Genomic DNA, 12,808 nt, shown 5'->3' with positions numbered 1-12,808 from the left:
TTAGAAAAGAAATCAAGGGGGAATAATTTATTATAAATTGGTAATATCAGATATTGTTACTCCTGTGCTAGGCCAGTAATGAAAACTTAATATGCATCTCTTGGTTGCTTTGAATTGAAATAAGATGAGGATGAGCGGAGTAAACAAGCTGAAACAGACTGTGAAATTGCACGTGATGGGTATCTTTTTCTTTTTAGTTGTTTATGGACTAGAAATAGGTTAATATTCCAACTAATGATGGGTCTTAAAATTTCTTCTCCCTTTTTACGTTTGGGTCGGTATGAACAGAGAAAGTTGTTATCATGAGGGAGATTAAAATCTGAACTGTATCTTTGGGCTAGGAATGGGCGGTGAGGTATTTATGTAAATAAATTGGCTTTGGCGCTGGGAGGGGTAAGGGTTCCTCCCCCCTGTAACTGGAGAGCCGCCGCCCTGAGCCCTCTGTTTTCAGGTTTTCCGGCTGCCTGTGTGTTCTATTACATTTTTTTTTTTCTCCTTTGATGCCATCAGAAAAGATGAGCGGCAGGAAGGTGGTGCTGCTTGGCTGGCCAGCTGTGCCCTAGTTTCTCACCGTCCCAATCAGCAGCTGCTGTTTGCAGAGGTGTCTGTCACCGCTGATTGACTTAGCTACTTTGACCTTATAGTTGCTTCCGAAGGGACTTCACCCGCGACCACTGCCAAAAGCTATTTTCTGGTCGTCTGGAATGCCAGGGCCAGTATTCTGAAGGAGTAGCGAAAGCCGGGCTCCCACGGTTTCTTATCTACTAGCAAGAGCCTCCTCTGCCTGGGTGGATGCTTTAGGTGTCTAAGCCCACTTGCTGCGCTTTCCCACCGAACTGCAAGCATCCGTGATCCCCGAAGTTGCTGGAGTGAATAGCTAAGCGGGACCAGCTGACTCAGGGCTCCAATCAGCTAGAGCGTGATGTAAGTGTTTAGCAGCTGCCGGGCTCTGAATTAGCGTGCCGAAGTAGCAGTAGTACAGCATGGCTAGACTGTTGTGAGAGGCTCAGAGAAAGCGGAGGGGGAGATGGATGAGTCCAGCATTCTAAGACGAAGAGGGCTCCAGGTAGGAGATCCTTCCGTTCTTGAAATGTAGCCTTGCCGGTGGCCAGCCGCGGAGGATTTCAAAGTTCCCTTTTCATTCTTTTTCTGGGCACAAATATGTGCACAGTTCTTAGTATCCACTTGGCAACGTGATACGCTAAGTCTCTCTTTACAGAACTCAGTGACCCATCGCAGGGTTCAATGAGAAAGGCTCTATTGTCAGAGACAATAGATCGGACTTTTAGTTTGAGACTTTGTTGCTTGTTTGTTGTGTTGTTGTTGTTGTTTTTTTTTTTTCCCTGCTGGTTGTTCAAGAATAGTTAAATTGTGGCTGGCAGTGACAGCTGATGAGCCGGTTGGGCTTTCTGTCAAGAGTCTGGGAAGTCTGTTGAGGGTAGCAACTCTGTTCAGTTCTGGGAACACAGGACTCAGGTTTGTGTCAGACTCAGCCCTTGCGGCAGCAGCATCTGTCTGATTGCCTTGCAGATGTGTGCATCTGTTGAGAGGTTTCTCCTGTCAGTGAGATGAAAGTTTCTACTAGCAGTTCAATCAGAGTTCCCTGTAATTTGTTTATGTTGAGATGAGGAAAGATATGTATCCTATCGCCTTGATTCTTTGTGCCCAAGTTGCTCTAATTAAATTACTTTGACTTTAGTATACAAATGTATTCCAAGTTTAAACTTGGCAGATCAGAAAACTTGGAAAAAACATCTGCTTGGCAGTTTGTAAGTTTCAGGAAGCCAAAATATGAGTACGTTCAAAATTAGTTTGTTTAACTCCTTGTTAACTCTTTTTTTCTCCCCTGTATAGAAGGGGTAGTTTTCTCTGTGAAAGAATCTAATCATTAGCCATTGATAAACTCTCATTCATTATTTTTGAAGCTAAAACAAAAAGTGCTTGGGAAAACCCACTATACCTTACATGTAGAAATGCCTTTCAATATTCCTTAATGGTCTTTGACTCATGGCCGGTGTAGCTGTCTGCTTTTTGTCTTAAATGTCAATTGCTAATACTAATATTATTCATATTACTCTAATACCATAATAATATTATAGATAAACTAAAGGATTATTTGTAGGTAAACAAAAGAGGGATTAAAAAAGTTGGGGTTAAATGTCATCTATTGTTCCAGACCTAAGTAAACAGACTGCCTCTAATGATTTTCAGTGTGGTCATTGTTTTGAATGTACAGTGTGGTTAGTCCCTGCTGTGGATTTCCTTTTCTTTGTCTGCATCACATCTATAAAGTTCTGGTAATGCACAGCTGTTTGTGTGGGGCCATGGCCTTTTTGGAGTTGCTAGTTAAATATGGAAAGGCTCTTTCTTAAGAAGGTGGTAAACTCTATCAAACTCCTAATGGTCAGATTATTAGTATGTTGATGGCAATTCTCCTGAGAGTTTTCTCCCTCCTTTAATTCATTTTAGATCATTCAAAGTGTGTTTTTGATAGGAAACTCCTTTTTGTGATTAATTTCTGTAACATGGATTATCACAATTTCAGAGGATGATATTGAGATATATGGTGCTTTTAAGGGTATAGACTTTGTAGAACTTTTCATTTCAGACATTTTTGTGTCTCTTTAAAATAACCAAGCTATTTTCTACCTAAGATTTGCAACAAAATAAAGGAAACCTTGCTTGTTAATATAGTACTTAGACTGTTAGATCTTCATGGTACTTAACATTCTTTTACTATGCCTGCCATACTCTACTATATAATAGTTAAAGAATGTCTGCTTTCTCCACATTGTGAGAAATAGTAATATAAAAGTACTTAAAAGTTCTGCCATCTCGTAGTTACAACTTTATTTTGGTTTAAAAGAAAGACTGTTAATCTTTTACTCCCATTATACTCAGTATTTATTTTGAAAGACATAGCACATATAGGGTAGCTGTTTTAAGAAATTCCAATATTAGGAAACTTCTTACAGAATATCAGATGTAAGTATACATTTGTATTACAAAAGATGTCACTGTAGAGTTCTTATGAGCAACGCCACCTAGTGAATTTAGGAATTAAGTTAATTTTCAAATACACACTATATGAAACATTTCAACACACAAATGAGGTACACCTGTAGTGAAGCTAGTCTGAAACCTACTCTTTAGTATGCTTGATTCTGACTGTGTTGCTAGGTGATCTTGAGCAAGTCACAAACCCTCTTGGTGTCTGCTTATTCTTCTGTAACAGGCATGCTATAACATGAATTTTGAGTGTACTAGACAGGAGATAAGCATAACTGAATTTTTTTAAGTCAGAGGCTGTGTAATAAATATACTATCATATAGTAGGTCCTGAATAAGTATTATGCTGTTGAAAGCAAAGATGAATTCCATTCTTTGTAACATTCCACATCATTACTAGTGAGATGAAACAATTATATTTTTATTCCATAATTTGTTGTTTGAATCTATTTTTGATTTAGAAGAATTACCTGTAATAGTTATTACTATTTATAGGGATCATATGACAGAATATATTATCTAATAATAAGAGATGAATAGATGCTTAGTGTTAGATACTTAGAATTGGAAGATTCATTCTTTAAATAACTTAAAGTCTAGTGTCAGAAATCTGGAGTATACGAATATTCTAATTTTCTAAAATTTGATTTTGCAAAAATGTAGAATGTGTTTAGTATAGAATAATATAGTATATGTTTAGAACCTGTTTTTAGAAGTTCAGTACCTCTAGCTCTTAAAACACAGGCCTACTAAGGTGTTTATAAAATTTGGACTCTGAAAAATTATTTTTAGTCAGAACATATAATTTCTCAAGGCATGACTACTTCATAAAATGGTAACAAAACTTAGTTGTTCATCTTTAGTGACTGCACATTCCCATCTTTTCTGTGGACTGTATTAATATTTCCAGTACTGTTGATAGCACTTCAATCACTGCCTTTGAAATGAGAATGAGAGAGAGAGGCCCCAGTGGTTTCCCTGGTTAGAATCTGGGAAACTTTTCAGATTGCATCTCCAAACATGGGAAATTCTGATGGATGGATGGGCTTGGGCAGACCTTGGACTTGGGGCAGTTTGAATTTCTAGACAGGTCTAATTCGTCAAAAGATAACTGGCTCCTTTCGGTCCTAATATCCCTCAAACATGGGTCATATTTTTTAACTGTCAGGGAAATTAATTGTTTCAGTGATTTCTGTTATGTGTTTCCCTTTTATTTGTTTTAATGAAAGTGTCCCTATCCCTAATGTGATAGATCCCAAGGCTGGAGGAAAATGAACAACGAGCATCATTAAAGCAGGAAGGAGGCACTCTGGGGGAGGAGTATCGCAGAAAGGCTTCCTGGGAGCCCATTCCTTCCATTCTCTTGTGCTTTGCTTTGCTTGGTAACGTCTTGTTGATTTACCCCATCCCCAATTAAATCTGACCACTTCCATCCACTGTCACACGTAGCTGGAATATTAAAATTTTTCTTTCAAATATGGTGTGGTCACCAACTAAATGTTTATAGACATCCAGATTTGTGTTGAGGTTTTTGTTTTGTTTGCTTTTCTTTTCCCTATGCCTTGCCCCATCCCTCAGCCTTATTTGAAACAACAAAAACCTAATATTCTTACCTTGGCCTCGGTTCTGATTTTCCCCTGGCCTTTGTCCGGAATTCAACATTAGAAGCAAGTGGGCTCACATTCTGACTGGGTATCCAACTCCCCCTGTTGCTAGAATATAGGTTGTTCAAGTCAGAGTGTCTGAGTGTCTCGTCTGTGTCAGCGTTAATGTGGTTGCGGATGTGTTTACACTCTACCCGAACTTTAACAGAGGATCGTTACGTGGGAGTGCTGCTCTGTCCTTATTCATCTGAAGACTCTAGGTGGTTACAGGAAAGAAGTCTAGTTAGAGGATTATAATAGAAATACCTATGATAGTTACACTTTGGGATAAGGTACTTTTGATATCCATAAGTTCCAGTAAGGCACAGAGATGACTTTGAGACAGAAAGAATCAAAACTATAAATGAACTTTTGGTAGGGATGGGTCCCTAATCAGTGAGACCAGTTGTGGCATGTCTGAATGGTGTTTCTTATCCACTGAAGCAGCTGAAGTTCTCCCTCTGAAATAGAGGTAGAACACTACAGTTTTGGTTTCCTGATTCACAGGGAGTAAGGATGGAGTGCCCTGAAAATCTTATGTCCACTCAAAGTTCTATTTTGTACCCTAAGAATTGTTTTCTTAACTCTTTGCCTTCAAAGTCCTGTCCCATCACCCACTGTCCAGACTTGATGTATCTCCTTTACCTACAATATCCTGTCCTCCAACTCTCCCAGCTCATTAGGGGCCAAAGTGAATTATAATTCTGGCGTGAAATTTTCCATAATTACTGTGTTCCATTCTGAATCTTATCATTGTCATTGTTTTATTTATTTGCACACCTGATTCTGTTGCATTATTTTAAGATTATCTGTATCTTACATCAAAACTGCAAACCCAGCGAGGACTAGTATCCAGTGACCATGAGTAGCTCTGTAACTTTGGACCAGCTTCTCCACCCCTCTGTGTCCCCATCTGTAAGATGGAGATAATACATGCTTAAAGATGGAAGATGGTTGTAAATCTCTAGCACAGCATCTGACTTGTAGCACTTACTCACTTCACCTTAGTTCACTGCCCTCTGGGTTGGCACAGAGCCTGGCATAGTGTAATTTTAAATAATTAACTATGGGAGTATCAGGTGGGGCTTAGGCAATAAAAAGATCGGGAGCATGAATTAGATAATTTGAGGAGAGTTTATAAAAAGGGATGCTTATAATATGATCATATTAGTTATTAATATAAAAGGTGTGGGTGGGGTATAAAGAAAGTTTAAGGGACTGGGAGCAATAGGAAGCCACTAGCTTCACTAGATCTGAAGGAATGAGGGAGGGAGCAGTTATAGAACCTGGAGAGAGAGAGAGAAGGAATGTGACAGGTACCTTGGGTGAAGGGACACAGCCCATGGTGACTCTGCAGGGAGGTAGACATCTCAACCTTATTTGCCTCCATCCTTCTGAATGTTTTCTGATGCTCCTTATTAGCAAAACCCAAGACAAACCAGAAGGGCACAGGAGCCCCTGGCTGTGGTCCATGTATCTAACCCCACAGCCCAGTATAGGGTAGATGGTCTGAGTTGACAATCGAAGTACATGCAGCGTCCTTCCAGTGAGCCCATGTTCCACTGCCCCTTGCTCTTAGCACTTGCCCGTCAAAGGCAATGTTCAAGTTTCACAGCCACAGGTCCCTGGAGCCTGAGCTGAGTTCAAGCATTTGAACAGATTCAGAGCTGCTTTTTTTCTGCAAAAAGTCATGGCCCCCAACTGTTTCCCACTTTTGAACAGTGATGTCTTTCCTATCAGGCTCCAATCCTCCTGGGAAAATGTTAGTCCTCCCCTCTCCACTTTAGTGTCGGATACACACGGGTTTCCTTGGAATCAGTCACGCAGTGTGCCTGCACTTCAGGTCCTGCTGTCTCAATTTTGAATCGCTCTCCTCTGCAGTACCTGGCTGAGAAGTGATGGGGGAGAACAGTAGCCCCAGAGACTTCTTACCATTCATCTCTTGGATTCCCTGAGCTCTGCCCTCTGGCAGACCCTAGCACACGTAGACTGTCCATCTCTGCTCCTCTCCAAATCCCTTTACAGAAATACAGCTTCACGTTTTGTCCTTGACTTTTATGGAGGGTTGCTGAAAGAAATGATTGTGAGAGAACATCTTTGTACTTAAAAAAAAAAAAAATTCCCCTTGAAGCCTCACCGATTATGTTATGTGTTGTCTGTTATATGAGGCCCACATGATCCACTGTCTTCGAGTTCAATAGTCAGAAAGTTTCTTCCTCTCTAGGTAGACCAGTTAGCTTCTTTTAATCAATAATAACTGGCTTGGTCTTCATTTTTGTCTTAGCTGGTCAGGACAGGGTTTCATACTCAGTTGCAATAGTTTTGTAGATACTCATGAACCACCACTTCTTCACTGTCTAGATCTTAGTTCCTTCTTTTCAAGAATTATGTGGTTTTATTTATCATATCTTTTGAAAATATTAAGTTGCCTGAAAAGATTTCACAAAGTATAATAACATTGCATGTAAAACACAATGAATAATGAATAATTTTAGAAGACAAAAAAGACTAAAAGACCAAATTATCAATAAGCTAGATAAAATACTAAAATTGAGAATTACACAAACTTACAAATATCAGTATGCAAGTAGAGATCATTTTATTGTTGGTACCAGAGTCAAATATGGTGTTGGAATTTACTTGAAGCTTACATTTGAAATAAATTATGTGTAATGATAGATTTTTAAAGTGTCTTGGTAATCATACATTTGCCTTGAAAGCAACCGAAAGCATGGAGATTGGCATCTAATTTGTGAAATACACAGGTTAGAAGACAACTTTGCCATTAAAATCATGCTTTTGACAAATATTTAATAATATGGGCAAAAGGTTAACAATAATGTCAAGGAAAAGAACTGGTTACTATACTATGTATTGTAACATACATAATGTATGTTGTTCTTATTGTTCAGTCGCCCGCCCAATCGTGTCCAGCTCTTTGCGACCCCATGGGCTGCAGCACACCAGTCTTCCCTTTCCTTCACCGTCTCCTGGAGTTTGCCCAAGTCCATGTTCACTGCATTGGTGATGCTGGCCAGCCATCTCATCCTCTGACACTTGCTTCTCCTTCTGCCCTCAATCTTTCCCAGCATCAGGGAGTTTGCCAGTGAGTCATCTGTTCACATCAGATGACCAAAATACTGGAGCTTCAGCTTCAGCATCAGTCCTTCCAGTGAATATTCAGGATTGACTTCCTTTAGGATTTCCTTTAGGGTTGATCTCCCTGCTGTCCAAGGGACTTTCAGGCGTCTTCTCCAGCCCCATAGTTTGAAGGCATCATTCTTTGGCATTCTACAGTCCGACTCTCACAACCGTACGTGACCACTGGGAAGCTTTGTGGTCTTGACTATAGCCATGGCTTTGACTATATGGACCTTTGTTGACAGAGTAAATGTCTCTGCTTTTCAACACACTGTCTTGGTTTGTCATCACTTTCCTGTCAAGAAGCAGTCGTCTTCTGATTACATGGCTGCAGTCACCGTCTGCAGTGATTTTGGAGCCAAGGAAGAGATCTGTCACTACTTCCACCTTTGTCCCCTGTATATGCCATGAAGTAATGGGGACTAAGTACAAGAACAATGAGGCCGGATGCCATGATCTTAGTTTTTTATATTTAATCATAAGCTGACTCTTTCATTCTCCTACTTCACCCTCATCAAGAGTCTCTTTAATTCCTCTTTGCTTTCTACCATTAGAGTGGTATCATCCTCATATCTGAGGTTGTTATTTTTCCCACCTATCTTGATTCCCAGCTTGTAACTCATCCAGCCCACGTATGTGCTCCACATATAGGTTAAACAAACAGGGTGACAGCAGACAGCCCTGTTGTACTCCTTTCTCGATCTTGAACCAATCAGTTGTTCCATACAGGGTTTTAACTGTTGCTTCTTGACCCGCATAGAGGGTTCTCAGGAGACCGGTAAGATGGTCTGGTATTCCCATTGCTGTAAGAGCTTAGTTGATGAAACAGAGATGGATGTTTTTCTGAAATTCCCTTCCTTTCTCTATAATCCAGCGAATGTTGGTAATTTGATTTGTAATTCCTCTTCCTTTTCTAAACTCAGCTCGAACATCTGGAAGTTCTTGGTTCGCATAATGCTGAAGCCTAGCATGCAAGATTTTAAGCATGACCTTATTAGCATGGAAGATGAGTGCAATTGTCCGATGGTTAGCACATTCTTTGGTACTACCCTTCTTGGGGATTGGGATGAGTATTGACATACATTATCCTCTGGGCCAAAGCAGATAGTGTATGTACAATTCTATAAACATGTCTGTGTGTGTGTGTGTAGGATAGCCCTATGGGATGGAAGGAAAGCACATGTGTGGGTTTTGGAGTATTTAAGACCATCTTTGCCACTTCACTGTATGAGCCAGGCTAGTTAATTCTTTACCAGTAAAATACACTTATTTGTGGAATTGTTGAGAGTGAATTAAAATGAGGTATGAAAAGGCTAAAATATGTCTATAATATCTCACATTTATTAAGAACCTATTTTTTCCTCATTGTCATCACCTAAAATAGTAGTAAGAAAGTATACTAAAATGTCAGCTCATTATATATTGATGGTGACACCGTAAGAATTTTTTTACCTTTAACTCTTCTGTAGTAAGCATGTATTGCTTTTATAATCAGTTTAAAAAGTGGATTTAGGGGTCACTTTAATTTTCTTGCTTTATTGTCTAAGAAAAAAACTTTATTCCACTCAGTACCATCAATGAAAAGCTCTTAAAGGCTGTTTTGTATCTTGTGCATCCTTTTGAAATTGAGAAAAGTATATCAGTTCTGTGTGTTCCTTTGCTCCAAAACTTAGGACCATGGTTCAATGAGGCTGTACTTTTGAATCACCCGGAGAACTTTCTGAAGCCTGGGATCTCGGCGCAATCTACATCAGTTGAATGAGCATCTCTTGAAGGTGTGCAGCCAGGCTTGAGACTCACTGCTCCTAAGGGGTCGTGTGTTCAAGGAACTTCTAAGTCATGGCATATACCACTTCTGTATCCCCAAATGTAAGGTTTGACAACCTTCAAGATGTCGGGGCCTTGCCTTCTTTCTTCCAGTGAGGCTGGGTTTTATTTTTATGGAGAGGTGCATAAAGCGGGTGTGCACTCATTGTATTTGTCTCTTGACTTCTCAAATAACGGCAAAGGTAGTCATGTGAGAGCCCAAATTATTAACTAACCCACCTTGGGGGACAATTCTTACAGTGGTGTGGCTGGAGGCAGCCCCAGATCATTACCCCTAAAGGATCCAGGGCACTCGTGGTATCCAGGTGCAGTTTGACTTTTTTTTTTTAGATTGCTGGCACATGCTCCATGGTTTTGCAATAGGAAACTACCTCCAGGGCATGGTAAGACAGTTGCATTGCCCCTTGAAGTGTTCTAATGTAGAGATAGCAAGCACTTGTGATTTATCATAGGCCTTATCGTAGATACTCTTCCTTAAGGTACATGCTTGAGTTCTCAAAATATTTGCTATTTTACTTAGATTGTGAATGTGAATGCTTTTGTTTTGAGCAGTCAAGAAAAACTCCATTTTCTGCCTTCCTTTAAATTAATGTATGACAGTATTTATCATAACAGCAGCTGCAGCATATATTGAACAGGTTTGTGTCAGAGAACTGAGTGCTGTGTCTTAAATGTACACAGTTGCACCTTTATCACCAGGCTCTACCAGTCCAGAAGTGAGTGGAGTATGCTACTGACCTGTGAGGGGTGTATAGTGTGGTGGGAGAGAGAGAGCAATTTCTGTAACAGCAAGTACCGTAACCAGTGTCGGTTGCAGTGCATGGACACTGGAGGTAGCTGGTGCCCCCACTGCTGCAGGAAGCTGTGAAGGCTATATGTCTATGGGGCTGTTTCTGCCAGATGATGTAGGGTGAGCAGGTACCAACTGGGCAAGAAGGGCATTCCAAGCAGGGTAAACGGCAGCGTGTGCAAAGGTGTGGTGGTCATACAGGGTGCATCCTTTTCAAGGTGCTGCAAATAGTGCATGTGAGAAGCAGAAAGTGGTGAGCAGAGTCCCCAAAATGATGCCATATTGAAGGATTTGGACTTTAGCCTAACAGTAGGAAGCCACTAAGAGATTTCAAGTAGGGCACAGAAGTATTTTACCAACTGTAAGCATTAATGAAGAATGCTTGGAAAGAAGCCAAGAACAGTTAGGAAGTTAAAAATGGGAGGTGAGCGATGCTGCTGCTGGGCTGAGATGTTGGCAGTGGATGTAGAGACAAGGCAACTGAAGGTATCATTAACAGGACTTGATGACCTGGTTGAGGAAAAAAATGCAAGGAGCTGGAGGTGGCTCCCAGGTTTCAGGCATAACTAGAAGCAAATGATGTGGATGGTGAGAAGGTGGTTAGCTGGTTCTGTGCATCTTGAGTTTGCAGCATCTGTGGAAGCTTTTAGGTAGAGAGGCTCAGAAAGCAGATGGATGTATGGGCTGAAACTTCTGGAGAGGTCAGGTCTAGATATAGATTCTAAATTCATCCCCTTTAAATAATTAATTGAACTAGGCTGTGAATAAAGAGAGAAGCCAGTTTCTCTCAGAGTCATGGGTTTCTGTTAGACTAGTTTTCAAGAATTACCATAATGTGTATTTTAACACTTATTTTGCAGGACCGGTTAAAATTACATAGAGAGCAAAGTAGTTTTATGGTTTAGTGTCAGGCCTTGAAAATAATGTATCCAATTTTGAAGATGTGTGTGCTTTTTTTGTATGTTTTTTTTTTCAAATTGCTTTCAACTTTGACAACTTGCCTACCAGTCTCATTCCAATACAATTTTGAAAAGGCAAAATGAAATATCTCAAACTGGAGGCTGTAATGGAAAACGCAATTCATTCTTAAATGAAGATGATGAGGTTGGTGCCATATTGCTTGAAACGGCGAGTGAATTTAAAACCTGAGTGAGATTACATCAAATCCAAGCAAGATTTTTGTTCCATTTGAATGAAATATCTGTAATTGAAGATGAGGGTTCAACCAAGAAAGACACATGGCAAATGTACAATTTTATCAATTTTCTGCCACACTGTTTTCAGTTTGTGTATGTATACACAAACAAATTAAATCACATTGATTAAAAACTGAACTTTTGTTTTTTTCATTTTGGCGACAAATGAAAATCCAAGCTTAACTTTATTAACTGCAGCACTTTATGAGTTCCTGCCTGGTGATTTAGTATACTGAGGACATGGAAACTCTCAGCAAAGTGGTGGGGAGTTAGAGTTAGAGTAGAATGTATTATGATGAGCTCAAAATGATTGTAGAAGATGTTAGGTATTTTTTTTTTTTTTTTTTCTGCTAAGGGTGTCTGTTTATTAACAAGCAGGTATAAAAATGATCACACAGTGGTTTCTTGTGAGTGGGGGAAAAGTCCCTCGCAGTCTTTAGGCATTCCAGCTAGCTCTTTGCTTGAGAGGTTCATTCTAAGGAGGAACAGTATTTTTTAAAGCAGAATTAGCCAACTTACTGGTTGGGTAAAGAAACAGGCCAGAGGGATGAGAAAGAACACAGGGTCAAGCGAATGTCTGAAGGGCAAGTGCTGCTTCAAAGGCGTGGGCTGGGCAGACCAGATCCTCATACTTGCTTGGGTAAGGGGAGTAGGGCCCATTATAGTCTTTCTGCTGCTGCTGTTTAGTCGCTAAGTTGTGTCTGACTCTTTGTGACCCCATGGATTGTAGCCCACCAGGCTCCCTCTGTTCATGGGGTTTTCTTGGCAAGAGTACTGGAGTGGGTTGCCATTTCCTTCCCCTGTAGAAGATGTTAGGTATTTTTTAATGGATTTGTTTTAGCTTATTGCTCAAAGTTAGTGAGATAACAGCTTGGTCTAGAAATATTTCATTTTATAGGATTTTCATCTTAGTGATTTTTTCGTTATGAGATATTGATAGCTTTTTATTTTCTAATTGCCTCTTCTCTCAATTTTAGCATTGTCATAAAGGTAAAGATGGAATAATAATATTGATTTGGCTATTTACACTTTTTCATTAAAACTTTATTTGAAATATAAATTTTTATGCTCATAGGTTCGTTTTCCATTAACTGTTTAGCAATCCAAACCAAAAGGCTTTATGATAAATACAAATTGAATTGGGATAGTGTGATAGATTCAATTAAGCTCTTAACTTTTCACTCCTCTGGAACAGAAGGATA

At 39.8% G+C, this 12,808-nt stretch overlaps 1 protein-coding gene across 1 annotated transcript in view; it reads left to right on the top strand.

Moving 5' to 3' along the window:
- The window catches only part of MAST4 (microtubule associated serine/threonine kinase family member 4), a 608,649-nt gene that overhangs the window by 244,534 nt on the left and 351,307 nt on the right, over positions 1-12,808 (top strand). The gene's annotated exons all lie outside the window — the stretch shown is intronic.

The sequence above is a fragment of the Cervus canadensis genome, chromosome 16, assembly GCF_019320065.1.
Source record: "Cervus canadensis isolate Bull #8, Minnesota chromosome 16, ASM1932006v1, whole genome shotgun sequence".
Taxonomy (NCBI): Eukaryota; Metazoa; Chordata; class Mammalia; order Artiodactyla; family Cervidae; genus Cervus; species Cervus canadensis.
This window is presented reverse-complemented; position numbering and strand designations above follow the sequence as displayed.